Genomic DNA, 14568 nt, shown 5'->3' on the forward strand with positions numbered 1-14568 from the left:
ACTAGTGGGAGATTTGAACTTTCCTCTAAGAGATCTACATAAATCAAACCAAAAAAAATAAATAAGAAAGAGATAAGAGAAGTGAGGGAAATCTTAGAAGAATTGGAATTAATCATGGAAAAATGCTCTAAATTAATTAATTAAATACAAATTTAAAATAATAAAAAAAGAAAACTCCAACTGGGATCACAAAGAGTTGGACAGGACTGAAAAACAACTGAACAACATCAACACCCTAATTCCTAGGACTATAGCTGATATAATGGTTGATTAATTAATACTTGTTGATTGATAAAATATGCCACTGCCCTTGAAGAGGTTATTATGTGGTTGGAAGTCAGGATTTATACATTTAAATTAAAAAATAGAAAAGAACATTTCAGTATATATATCCATTGCTGGTAATCTTTCCTACTATTTTTCTCTTCTCTGTGGAAAAGAAGAAGTTTAGAGTAGTAGATAAATTGTTGGCTTTAATCAGCACAACCTGAGTGCAACCAACATAGGCTATGTGAACATGAATTATTCACTTATCTTACTCAGTGTCCCAGACAACTCTTTAAAATTCATGGTTGTAGGATATGTATGAATCCACATACATGAAAAAGAAAATTTCCTCATGTGCTAAAAGTCAATGAAATCATAGACCTCATCCAAAATGGTATAAGGAGAAGGTCTCAGATCAGCACAGTCTCAGTCTAACTAACCTTCATCTTTCATCACTACTTTGCATTACTTGAATCAATCAATGAGAAACTGTCTAAGGCTGGTTTTCCAGGCTTAGGGACATACAGACCTGTGACCTATTGGGAAAAACTATTTTTTGTGGGAAAAACAAATGGGAAAAAAGAAGATCCTGGGCCAACGACTGAAGCCTCTGACACTGGGCAATATCCACAAGCAAACATGGTGGATCGTGGAAATAGAAATTCCAAACAACTTCAGTTAGGGACCTTGTTGGACTCAGATGTCCTATGAGCATATCATTCTAACTGAAATGGTATAGGACTCAGAGTACCCAATAGTTGAAAGCAGAAGACTTAGGGGCTGACATTGTATAGACAAAAGGGAACAAGGAGAAATGAATTCTTGCTGGTTCTAGTGGTTTCTATTGCCAGGTGGGAAGAGCAGAAGCTCTGCTTGGAAGCCCATCAGAGTGTTGTACCTGCTGGCACAAAATCATTATTATTGAATAGCTGGAGTGGTGACATTGATGATTAGCATGGCATAGTAATAATAATAAAAATTGATGTCTATATTGGGCTTAAACATTTTCAAAATGTTTTATTTACATGATCTCATTTGATCTTATAACAACCCTATTAGGTAAGTCCTACAACTATTATTTTCTCCACTTGGCAAAGGAGGAAACTGAAGCTTAGAGATTGAGTTGACTTATCCACCAACCTCTTACAAAATGAACTAATGTTTTAGGATTTGGAGCCAGATCTCTCTGACCGCATGCCCACCTAATGGAAAGAACACTGTATCTGGAACTGGAAGATCTGGGTTTGAATTCCAATTCTGGCACCATAGGTCCTATGATTCAGCATCCTAGGATGATAGATTTAGATTTGGGAGAGACTTGGAGAGTATCTGGTACAACATCCTCATTTTAGATTGAGATTCAAGTAGATAAAGGAATCTGATCAAAGTCTCATGGTTAATAAGTGTCAGAGGCAGGATTTTAGCCTAACTCTTCTGACTCCAAATTCATTATTCTTTCCTTGAACTAGGCTACAAGTCATTTGACCTCTCTGGGTGTTGGTTCTTAATATGCAAAAACAGGGAGTTAACTAGATGACTACTAAGGTCCTTTCTGGCTTTAAATTCCAGGATTCCACAGTCATTGTATGGCATACATAATAGGCACTCAATAAATACTCTTCATATCTTAGGGAACCAGTGTCTCCTACAAAGAAAAAAGCATTGATGTCCAAGCTATCTCTTTGAAATAGAGGTTTAGGAGATGGCTATGATACATTCTTAACAGCTGTTCTATAATACAAAAAGAGAATTCGGTAATAGCAAAAGTACTAGCTACAGACACCTCAGCGATTCATGTTTCAATGAAGGTTCCCAAACCCCAGGTCAAAGAGGAGCCAGCTGCTTATTTGTGTTCACGATAACTAAGCTGGCAATCTATAGACATCATTTCTGGAGGACAATATATCTGAGGCAAGTGATCAGGGCAGGAAAGAAATTGTTGATAAAGGTACATCAATCAGAGAGAAAACAGAGCCTGTGTTAGCCTTTGGGGAGCAGAGTTCTACAGAGAGACACAGACACACGCTTAGAACTAAAAGTCTTTAAATTCTACTCACTTCCCTAGTGATTGCCATAATACCCAGTATCAAGACTTTCTGGTCACAAAGATGACCTAGCCAACACTATTATTTCCTGTGCGTGGGAATGCATTTATGAAAACTAAAGGGAGTCAACCTACTGCCTGCCTGTGTTTCCTAGACTATTCCTGGAATAACTTTTCCAGTGACTCCAAAGTGAATTGGGGGTGACAAGTCTTAGGCTCAGAGAACATTTGGATTGATGAGTGTGTAGTCTACAAAGGGTATCCAGGTACCAATCACATCATTCTCTAATTTAAGAGTCTAAATGGCAAGGTGACAGCTAGGGAGATGTAATGGTGAGGTATGAGGTAACAGAGAGAACCCTGAATTTGGAGCCAGAGGACTGCCAATCATTTTCTAGTTCTGATACTACCTATGTGACCTAGACAAGTCACTTCAATTCTATGGGTCTCAGTTTCCTTGTCTGTTAAATGAGGGTATTTGAGGAGGTGATCTGAGTGGTTTTACCTTTCTTTGTATTCTCAGCATTTAGGACAGTTCCTGGTACATACTAAGAGTGTAATAAAAACTTGTTGACCGACTCTAAGCTTCCTATGATTCCTGTGATTTTAATACTCATACATAGTTTCACAAAAAAATGATGGCAGTGGAGTTAGAAGATGTGAGTTCAATCATTGACACTTTGTAACCATGTGATCTTTGTTAGATATCCAAATATTAGCTTCTCTAGCTGAAAAATGGAGAGATGTAAATCTAGAATTACAAGCAACATGATTTGTAGGTTATAAAGCACTTCTCATGATTTTATTTGATCCTCATAATCATTTATTTATGAAAAAACATTTATTTAAAAATTTTCAGTTCTAATTCTTTCTCTTGCTCCACTCCCTTCCTCAGCTATTGAGATGCACAATAGGATACTCATGATACATGTCAATACATATATAATACATGTGACATCCTGTAAAACATATTTCCATATTCACCATGTTGTGAGAAAAAACAAGAAAAACAAAGTAAAAAACAATATGATTCAATCTGCCCTCAGAGTTCATCATCTTTCTTACTGGAAGTGGATAGCATTTTTTTTTATCATGAGTCATTTGGAATTATCTTGCACCATTGTGTTGATCATAGTAGCTAAGTCTTTCATAATTGATCATTGTTACAATATTGCTATTACCATGTTCTTCTAGTTCTGCCTCTTTGCATCAGTTCATATAAGTTATCCCAGGTTTTTCTGAAATGACCCTCCTCATTATTTCTTATAGCACAATAGTATCCCATTTTATCATATAGCACAACTTGTTCAGCCATCCACCAGTTGATGGGTCTCTCCTCAATGTCCAGTTTTTTGCCACCACAAGAAAGAGATGCTCTAAATATTTTGTGCATGTAAGTCCTTTTCTTTTTTCTTTGTTCTCTTCTGTATGCAGATCTATTAGTGCTATTGCTGGGTCAAAGGATATGGACAGGTTTAGAGTCCTTTGGGCATAGTTCCAAAACACTCTCCAGAATGGTTAATCCACAACTTCATCAACATTGCATTAGTGTACCTATTGTTCCACATCTCTTTTAGCATTTGCCATTTTCCTTCTTTGTCATCTTAGCCAATCTGATAAGTATTGTCATTTATTTTTTTAAAAATCCTAAACTGTAATAGTGTTGAACTATAATTGCTTATGGCTGCAATCTGTAGATCTTTTTTACGTCTGCTCTTAGTTGTTTAGCACTGTTCCTTGCTGTGGTGTTGACTCATCTCACAGTTTTTTCTCTGCTACCTGTGGCTATGGTGCTGACATCAGTCACATGTCATAGTGATATATTGTAAAGAGATGCTTACTGGTGAAGAAGCTTCACCTTGGTTTAGCAGTGGATATGACACTAAAGTAGAACAGTGAAGCTACACAATTGAGATAGATTTCAGGGATTGCATCCAATATGATTTAGGAAAAAAACAAATATTCACAAATCACAAAGCTTTGTGTTACCTTCAGTACCCGGGTAAGATCGGCTCTTCTTTTGTGAGACTCTCAGTGAAGTGTGTGTGAGATGGCGGGGGAGATACATAATGGCAGCAAAAGCTCTGAGAGGCTTGCAGTAGTTTAGTTGTAGAGGTTTAGCTTTTCCCTCTCCTCTCTTAATGTTGTTATTGTATGGTCCTGGTGGCTGCAGTTTAACATTGGATCATATGATTATGCCTGGAAGGTATCATAAAGGTCGTCTATTTCAACTGTCCATAAAGGCAGCATGTCATAGTGGAGAGAAGGGTAGAATTAGAATCAGGAAGATGAGTTCAAAAGCTACTTTGGATATCTATTAGAAGTGTGATGTTAGGCAAATTGTTTAACCTTTTTGGACCTCAGTTTCCTTACTAAAAAAATGAAGATTGGGCTATATAGCCTCTAAAATTCCTTCTAGCACTAGATCCATGATCCTTTGAGTCCTGATTATATAGATATAAATAAGTATAGAACTTAGGGACCTTATCACTCTCTTCAAAAGTTTGAAAGATTGTCATGCAACAAAAGGATCCAACTTGTTCCCATTGACCCAAGTGACCAGGTGGAAGTTACAGAAATGCAAACATTTACTCAAAATGGAGAAAAACTTCCTAGCAATTGAGATATCCAAAATGGAATGACCCACATTGGAAAATACTGAATTCTCGGTTATTAGAATTCTTCAGAGACTATATGACTTCTTGCAAGGGATGTTGTAGAGATGATTTACGAAGGAACTAAAAAACCTTTGAAGTACATCCCAGTTCTAAGATTTTATAATCAAGGCTGCTCCACTTCCCCTCCTACCTCCTCATTTCTGAGGATAAAAAAACATCATAATGGTTTTTTTCTGCCGTTTTATTTCCTCTTGCTTAGCACATAGAATGCCAAGTCCTGTGTCCTGCTTTTATTCCCTTGTGTCCACATACTGAGTCTCTTACAATCTGTCCACAGTACTCCCACACCAAAGCTGTTCTGAGTTCACAGCTGTCATTTGTTCTTATGGATCACGTTTCTTTCTTTTTTGCACCAAGAGAGAAAAACAGAAACCCCCTTGCCAATGTTCTCTGCTAATTTGGCTTTTGTACTCTTCAGGTGAAGTGAGAAATCTCCCTTGGCACCCTCTGTCACCCCTGATGCTGTGTTTTGCATGAAGTTAGCCTGGTGTGGGCTGGGAGCAGACTGGTGATGCTGGCCACCAACGTCCCCTAGTTAATACTCCCTTTTATAACAGAAGCTGTTGCACCAGATTGTTTTTGGGCATGATCTATCAAGCACAGCTCCATTGAGAGTTGTAGGGAAGGAATAAACAGCTTGAGCCTTCTCAGGTGTGGTCTTCAATGTCTACTCCATGCAGTGTCCCATAACACTTCAATTGAGAAGTAGGAGCTCAAGTTGTGTTATTGATGTTCAATTTTGATTCCCTTCTGCAAAAGAGCCTACATGATTTTGTAGACTGCACATCTTCTATAGACCATGGGGGAAAATTATTATAAGCTTAGAATCCCAGAATGCTAGGGTCCTTAAAATTCTAGGAATCATAGAAAGAGTCCTTGGAAATTACCACGCATACATTGTACAAATGTAGAATGTCTGGCTTAGTAGATTAAATTTTAGTACAGCATGCATATAGATAGTATGATCTCTAATCACTTAGCATGTGTTAATCTTGTGTCTCCAACAGGATTGCAAATTCTTCAAAAGAAGGGCTTAGGCATTTTATGTTTGAGATGTATTCTTCTGCCCTCAAGGAGATTATGAAATAGAGGGGAAAGTGAGATATACATAGATACAAATTAGAGATCAACATAGAAAACCATTTGCTTAAGTTGTAAAATGCATGGCATAGACAGTAAGATCAGAGAAGGGAGATCACTGATGTTCTGTGTAGTGAGAGGACTTGTGGACAAAGTGGACTTCAGCTGGGTCTTGAAGGGTGAGTGAGATTTGGATAGAGAGGCTGCAGCAAGCCACACAAATAGCATGATGAGTTGGGATCAGAAAAATAGCATGTAAGATAGAGAGGTTAGATCTAGGGGTAACTTGACTTGAAATAACGTTTGGAAACCAATGTTCAGGATGAAACTGAGGGGCAGGTCTGGATCAGGGCAAGTTAAATGAATAGCTCACTTTTTCCCTTCCAGATTGTATCCACTATTTTTCAGTGCTCTGAACAGTTTACTTTTTTCAAGTCATGCACATTATTCCTAGTTTTGTCCTCTCAGGCCAAGCAGAATGTCTAATCTTTCTTCTAAATACTTGAAGACAGCTACTATATTTCCTTATCCAGGCTCCTCCAGGTTGAGAATAGTGGGACAATGATATTCTTAGTCCTGGGTTTTGTTGTTTAGTCATTTTTTAGGCATGTCCAACTCTTTGTGGCCTCAGTTGAAAAATTTTTGGCAAAGACATTGGAGTGGTTTGCCATTTCCTCCTCCAGCTCATCTTATAGATGAAGAAACTGAGACAAATAGCAGTCAGTGACTTGACTAGGGTCTAAAGTCTAAGATGAGACATCCTGACTCTAGACCTGGCACTCAATTCATTTTGCTATCTTGCTGCCCCATTCCTGGATACTAGGCCTAAGTTTTTGTTAAATTTCCTGGATACCATGCTATTCACACATACTGTGCTTTCAAGGCTAAGGTTTTTTTTATTTTTTATTTTTTCCCCTCTCCAGATAACCCATTCTCTAGGTACGCCTTCTTTACATTATAATTGTGAAGTTCATTCCTAAACCTATGCAACACTTTACATTTATCATTATTAAGTTTCATCTTATATTTGTCCCAATGTTCTAACAATATGTCAAGATCTTTTTGAAACCTATTTCTGTAATTCAGTGTATTAGCTGTCCATGACACCTAAAAATTTGACAAGCCCATTACCTATGCTTTATTGAAGTTAACGATCAAAATATCAAGCAGCATAAGACCATACTTAGATTCTTGGGACACTACTGGAGATCTCCTTCTTGACTGGAGTCAAACCCATTATTAATTACTCTTTGGAAGAAGACATTGAATCAGTTCCCAAAAATACTTAATCTAACCCACATTTCTTCTTTTCTACTTGGGAGATTTTTATCAAATTATTTGCTGAAATCTAAGTGAACTATATCTTCAGCATTCTTCCCCTCAAAGACCAATGTGGTCTTATTTTTTATTGCCATAAGAAGTCATTGTTAAAGATATTAGTTCTTTCATAAAAGTCTGGGCATTTTTTCTCACAAGCAATTCCTAGCTTTTATTTATTTATTTATTTGCCTTCTATCTAGCTTAAGACTAGGCCAAATTTTGAAATAAATGAGATTTGTCTTGAACTCTCTTTTCTGTTTTATCATCTTTTATTCATTTTGACTTCTGTTTTCACTTTCTGGTCCTTCAAAGCTGTGACCCATCTTCTCCCTGTCTCAAAGGAGAGGGCATCTCATTGCTTATATTGATGCCCTGGTATAAAGTAATTTCTGTCTTATGTTAGTTATGGCTTTGATCATTGACACCTTTGAATATTCAAGAGAAAAATTTGTTAGACTCCCTTTTGGCTGCTGGATCAGAATGGGAAAAGGCCAAATGGATTTCTTGAATCCAAGACCTGAAAAAAATTTTCGATGCTCCTTCCCTTTGAGCTTCTCTCAGATAGTTGTATAGTGCTCAGGATTTGTCAGGTTCTTCCCTTAATCCTTCCCTTTTGCTGAGGATCTCTTGATTGAATATTATGTTCAGTGATTATTGGCTACAGAGTTCTGAATATAAAGATCTCATCCATTTGGGGTATCTGTCCCTCTTTGGAGATAAGATCAGCCTAATTTTAAGCTGAATTTTGTCCTTATAGGAATGTCTGCTATTTGTAGCATTGTTGCTATGGAACTAACTGTCCTCTGCAGCTTTTTTTTTAAACCTAAACTCGTGTTTTTATGGAACTGAGAAACAACTATAGGTGGCTAGATAATGCCTATACATGCCATTTAAAATATATTTGATTGATGCTGTTGGTATTTACGTTATAGCCATTTCTGGATATATTGTCTCATATTTAACCTTCCTTTATAATAAACAGTTGAGAAAAAATGATACAATGACTCTATCTGATGTTGTATACAATATTCTGCTCACAATATCTCCCACTTCTTTGCTGAGAGGAGGAAGGAATTATATGAGTACTTATGATCTTTTAATCATTTATTATTTCATCCAGAACTTAGCAAACATCAAATAAAATGAAACTATATATACAAATAATAAAACAAGAAAGGATTATACACAAAACTGAATATTTATCGTGCAGAGCTTGCTTTTCTTTCTTTTTCTTTTTGTTAATTGGAAATCTATTTATTGATATGGCTTGTCTTTACATTACAGACAGTTACAGATCACTCCTATTTCCTGAAAAAAGTCTTATTAAGCCCTTCAGGAGACAAGGGCCTTTGCCTGTTTATTTATTTAAATTTAAAAATATTTATTTATTTATCCCAGTGATTTACTTATCCAACAATTTATTTTATTTAAGTTTTTAATTTTTATTTAGAATTTTTTTTGTGGTTACATGATTCATAATCCCCCCTGCCCTGCTCTCTTCCCTCCTCTCCCAAAGCAGTTCCACTGGGTTATACATGTATCATCATTCAAAACATATTTCTATGTTATTCATATTTGCAGTAGAGGGATCCTTTAACATCAAAACCCTAATCACATCCCTATCGCACTATGTGATTGAGCATGTTTTTCTAATGCATTTCTGTTTCCACAGTTCTTTCTCTGGATGGGGACAGCATTCTCTCTCATAAGTTCCTCTGGATTGTCCTGGATCATTGCATTGCTACTGGTAGAAAAATCCATTACATTCGATTGTGACACAATGTATCAGTCTCTGTGTATAAGGTTCTCCTGGTTCTGCTCCTTTCACTCTGCATCAATTCCTGGAGGTCATTTCAGTTCACATGGAATTCCTCCAGTTCATTATTCCTTTTAGCACAATAGTATTCCATTACCATCAAATACCACAATTTATTCAGCCATTCCCCAATCAAAGGGCGTTCTCTCATTTTCCAATTTTTTGCCACCACAAAGAGTACGGCTATAAATATTTTTGTACAAGTCTTTTTCTTTATTATCTCTTTGGGCTACAAACTCAGCAATGGTATGGCTTATCCAACAATTTTTGACAATTGTTTTGGACGGTTTAGGAATTAGATTTTCTCCTTCCCTTCTTTCTCTTTCTTCCCCGAGCCTCTGATTTATGTCTAATCCCAAGAAATTACTCCAATTGTAGGAACTTAAAACCACATAGGAGAGGTAGGCAGTACTCTCTTCATCTGGTGGTAGATATACTTTAACAGGAAGGGGTCTTTTAGCTGATCATCAAATACTATTTTATGGGGGACTACCACTCTTTTCCAGAAACAGGGCTGGAGGAGACCAAGCTTAATTTAGGATTGATAGATCCTATGGGAATGGGACAGGGAGGCAGTGAAGGAGAGCAAAGATAAAAACCAGTCAAAAGAGCAACCAGGTATTGTCTTTAGTCCAAATGAGAATGGCCAAACCAATGCCCCACAAATATGCTGTGTTTGAGGAGCACACAGAGAAGGATAGGATGTGGAGGAGACTTTTAGCTGAATTAACACTCCCTTTAGTAGTATTATCAGGACAGCAGATGGTAGACTACCAGCTGAATAGGAGGAAATCAAATAGTCTTCATAGCTCACTTAAGACTGTATCTGGGGGTAGTTTTATTATTTATAGGTTTGTGTAAACAAGCTCTACTATACCACAGTGTGTTGTTATACAGTCTCCTTCTCCTTCAGAACACAGTGTTGGTAGACTCCATATGGTCATTGCAAGAAGATTTGTTTTACTACAGGTATACATTTATTTCCAAAATAACTGGCTTTTGGCAGCTCAACCCTAAAATTAATCTGAGGAACCAAAGCTTTACAACCAAAGCAATAATTCCATTTAGGGGGAGGAATTAATTCTGACTTTGTATAGTCAGTATATTTGTATAAGAGTTAGTGTGGTATAGTGGACAGAGAGCTGGCCTTGAAATCAAGAAGTCTTGGGTTCAAGTTCTGACTCTGATACATTCTAACTGCGTGATTCCAGGCAAGAACTTTTCAGTGTTGTAGGTAGCTCATTGAAACTAAAAGACCTTCATTAGAAAAGAAGTTCTTTACTGGGAACTTTCTTTCACCAATGAAATCATGGGCCAGGGCCCTACCCCTATTTGTTTAATATCTGGGAATCTTAAAAGCATTGCCCGGGTTCTCCATGGCATATCTCTAGCCAAGTGTGCCTCTCTTTAAGGAGATCTATTGTCCCTCAAAAAGGGGGTAGCTATGTGGTACAAGTTCATAGAGTACTGGACTTGGAATCAAGAAGGTTCCTCTTCCTGAGTTCATATCTGGCCTCACTTTCCTAGCTATATAGCCTTAGTCAAGTCACTTTACCCATCTGCCTCATTTTCTCATTTGTAAAATGAGCTGGAGAAGGAAATGACAAACCATTCAAATATCTTTACCAGAAAACCCCAAATTGGATCACAAAGTAAAACAGTACTGGAAGATGATTAAACAACATTACCAAAAACCTGAAACTACAGTACATTAGCACTGGGGAAGAGTGATTATTTGAATTAGAAATGAATTATTTGTTTAAAAAAATGAATCATTCCAATAGTAATATTCTAGTGCATTTAAATTTAAGTACCTTTTAATAGATTACTCATTACTTTATGTGAAAGGTCTAGAGCAGTGGTTCCCAAACCTTTTTGGCCTATTGCCCCCTTTTCAGAAAAAGTATTACTTAGCGCCCCTTGTCACATACTATCACCGCCCCCTTACAGTTATTCACAGCCCTCAAATGCACCCGTGGCCATCACTGCCCTCCCTGGATTGCTGCAGCACCCATCAGGGGGCAGTGGCGCCCACTTTGGGAATCACTGGTCTAGAGCCATGATTGTAAAACCTGTGTCATGTGTATGCCTGCAGTTGGTTCCCACCAGAGTTCCTTACTAAAAAGCCAGAGGAACTTGTGGTGGAACTATTCCCCTCCCCCTCTCCATGCATCTGAGGATATTCCTCACTTCACCTGGCCCTCTTTCCAGTAGCCCAATGGGAGTGCTTTCTCTCCCCTGTCTGGGGTAAGGTGCTAGAGGGGTGGGTCTTACATGCTGTGCAAGGGTGCAGCACAGATGGCAGCCTGTTGAATCTGTGGTGAAGGTGATTTGGTGGTGGGGTTGGAGAGGAGATGGCTTGAGGGGACCATAGCTCACAACATGGTTCATAGTTGGAGGGGAACAGAGCTGGAAGGGAGTGGAGCATTTTGGCCATTCTCCTCCTTCTCTCCAATTGCATCTCTCATCACCCACCCCCATGCCCAGTAGCCCAATGGGAATGCTTCCTCTAGCTTTTTATAGAATATTGTATGTTCTTCTCACAGAATTCCTACCTCAGTAATTTCTTGGAAGAACATACAATATTTGTTTTTCTCAAATGGGGGAGTAGACTACGTGTCTGGCAATTCCTAAACTATGGTTTCCCAGAGATCTTGCAAACTGGGGTTTATTGGGCTTTCATTCCACAGCCTTGCTGGAATGGAAACCCCTAATCTTCTTATGCTATTCCAACACTGGGTCTGGGGTAAAGGAGAGTCATGGGGGGAGGGGCAAAGCACTCCGTCTCTGGGGGGAAGGCGTTTGGTCTGGGGGATAGGATGGGGGCAGGGCCTGGCACTCCATTTCTAAAAGATTCACCATCACTGGTTTAGAGGTAGGTTAAGGGTAAGTTGAGAATGGAAGTTGTATCAGCTCAACAAATAGTTATTAAGTACCCATTATGTGCCAGGAACTGTGCTAACCATAGGGCTACAAAGAAATAAACAAAATAGTTTTCACCCTTATGGAACTTACCTTTTATGGAGGTAGATGGTGGGGATACAATATTTACTTTATTTTTTATTTTATTTTTATCCAGACTTAATTTTATTCTGGTAGGGATCTCCTGGTAGGGAGATCCTTCACCGGGAAGACTGGCAACTGCCCTGCAATTTATGTTCTTAGACAATTGCCTGGGGGCATTGAGAAGATAAATAAATTGCCCAGGGTCATGGAGCAAGAATATAGATAAATATAGAGTAGCATAATATAGAGTAAATTGAAAGTAATTTTAAGGGACAAAATCACAAGAGATCAGCAGAGGCATCATTTAAGTTCTGCCTTGATGGAAGGTATGGATTCAAGGAGGTAGGGAATTTTAGGCTTGGGAGACGGCTTGTACAAAGCTACTTATGTGGGGAACAGGGACATTTTTAGACATGTAGAATCCTAGAGAATCTCAGAAATAAATGTTGAATCAAACAAGAATTTCTGGATCTGGTTAACAGATTCGTGTCTATGGTCCACAGACTGAGCTAGCTAAGGTTAGAAAATCTCATACCCAGAATGGCTGGCTGCATGATCTATATCACTTTTGAGAAAAGTAGCAATGAGGGTCTTAATGAACTCCCTGCTTCTTAGCCCAGCAGATATCCATTTCCTACATTTAGGACCATTTAATCACTTCTTACACAGTCCTGAGCCTTGAGACCAATAGAGCCATGGGGCAGGCATAATATAAATGACATATAATCACTAGTTTGGCAGGTTAGCATCAACTCAGGCTAACATCTGGCCCTGCTCTGAATTATATTTTAATTCTACTTACTGTGCTCTTGCTCCTTTTCCTGAGTTATTTATCAGACACATGGAGCATGTGCCTAGAGACTCTCTAACAGTAGTTGGGAATTATAAGTGTTATAATATCTAATATTAAATAATAGCCTGAGTCACTGTCCTTTGCAGATAACATTTCCTGATATAGTGTAGTAATTTGGAGTTGAGACCTAATTCTTTGAGTAAGTCACTCAATTTCTCTGTCTCAATTTCTTCATTTGTAAAAATGGAAAGACTATTTCACTTTCTACTTCTTGGGGGTTGCTATGAGAAAAGTACTTCATTAACCTTTAATTGCTTTATAAATCTGAAATGTTATTGTTTTTAATCATTGTTATCATTTCATCTTTTTAATTTAATTTAATTTTTAATGAGAGTCAGATTGAAATGGTCTAGGGACAAATTTTTAGTCTGCTATTATTTCTTTATGTTGTGGATGATAATTGCATTGATCAGAATTCCCAAGTTTTTCCAAGTTGTTTTTCTTTATAATGTTATTTTATACATTGTTTTCTTGGTTCTGTTAACTTCATTCTGCGGATTCATACATGTCTTCCCAGGTTTCTTTGAAGCTGTCAATTTTGTTACTTGGAGCTCTATACCTTTGAAAGCTGAGTTTGGGGGATGGTAAATATCCATTAAAGTTATTATATTTAGGTTTTTACCATTCAATATTGTCCAAGTGATTGTGGGTAATACTTTGTTCTCAGATAAGATGCACTATTCCAGTACAGTTTATTGGTTGAGTTCATTAGTAAATATTGAGGTTTGTAATTGTAGCTTTGTATTTGTTATGTGAATCCATGAAAAATAGCTTCTGAGTGTATTTTAGCCACCAGATCATATCTTGCTCATATGTAGGAGTAGGTGCTAAACTTTAACAGCCTTCAGTGATGTGCTGTACAATTTCTACCTTTACCTAGCACAATTTACGTTGACCACTAAGTCAAAGCTCTATAAGGATTAAGCTCTTTTGGTAGTTTCTGGAGGCAATAACTTGGTCCTGAGTTGCCATCAAAAACCTTCTCCATTGCCCATTTCCACAAAGATACATGACTCAGTCAATTGTTTAATTCATCTTTGCCAACATATTATTGGCTGAGTTCATGAGGCTGAATAGGAAGGGCTTTTTTGATTTCACTAAAGGATCTTAGTTGTTTCAAAGGTTTCATCTGTAGGTAAGATATTTTGGTTGTTAGACAAAACCAATGTTGTATTCCAGTTACTAACCTTTACTATTGTTTGATGAAGTTATGTTTGCTTATTTGAAAAAAGTATTTCTCTAAGGCTTTTGACCCCTTCACCATATGTTCTATGAAAGCTCATCAATCTTTTTTCTCCTTTTTGCCTTAGAAATGTTAATTTTTCCATAACTACCTTAAAATTATGGGTTTTATGCTTTGTTAATAGTGTATTGGTTTGATTGGGTTTTTTCCATGTCTATTATATTCCATTTTACAATTCGGAAGGTGTGCATTAAGTCTGGAATTGTTACATGTTATCTTGGTTAAATATATTCTGACTATTTAGCTTTGATTTCTTTTTTT

This window comes from Gracilinanus agilis, chromosome 3 (assembly GCF_016433145.1).
Source record: "Gracilinanus agilis isolate LMUSP501 chromosome 3, AgileGrace, whole genome shotgun sequence".
NCBI classification, from domain to species: Eukaryota; Metazoa; Chordata; class Mammalia; order Didelphimorphia; family Didelphidae; genus Gracilinanus; species Gracilinanus agilis.